At 44.0% G+C, this 529-nt stretch overlaps 1 protein-coding gene across 1 annotated transcript in view; it reads left to right on the forward strand.

The window, feature by feature from the left end:
• klhl15 (kelch-like family member 15) overlaps window positions 1-529 on the forward strand; it is a gene marked incomplete at its 5' end in the record, with an annotated part of 12,972 nt that overhangs the window by 7,132 nt on the left and 5,311 nt on the right.

Below are 529 nucleotides of genomic sequence, written 5' to 3' on the forward strand. Positions count from 1 at the left end.
CTTGAGAAGGCTATTCACGCTTGAATAAGCTCTAGACTGGACTACTGCAATGCCCTGTATATGGGGGTTTCCCAGTCCTCTGTTGACCGTCTCCAACTTGTCCAAAATGCAGCGGCCCGCCTGTTAACGGGCACGAAAAAACGAGACCACATAACTCCGATTCTTTATTCTCTCCATTGGCTCCCGGTACGCTTTAGAATTAAGTATAAAATTGTATTGTTTGTTTTTAAAGCTCTTAATGGCCTTGCCCCATCTTACGTTTTAGACATGCTGACTATTCGTAATTGTGGTAGGACGTTGAGGTCATCTAATCAACTCATGCTGGAAGTGCCCAGGTCAAAACCGAAACACTGGGGGGACCGCGCTTTTTCGGTTTCTGGACCTAAGCTCTGGAATAAGCTGCCCAGTGAGATGCGTATCGTTACTGACCTGGGCCTTTTTAAATCGAGACTTAAGACGCATCTTTTTAAAGTGGTCATTTGGTACCTAGTAATGTGATGGCACATTTGTATTGATTGTATTGTTTTTA

This window comes from Etheostoma spectabile, chromosome 22 (assembly GCF_008692095.1).
Source record: "Etheostoma spectabile isolate EspeVRDwgs_2016 chromosome 22, UIUC_Espe_1.0, whole genome shotgun sequence".
Taxonomy (NCBI): Eukaryota; Metazoa; Chordata; class Actinopteri; order Perciformes; family Percidae; genus Etheostoma; species Etheostoma spectabile.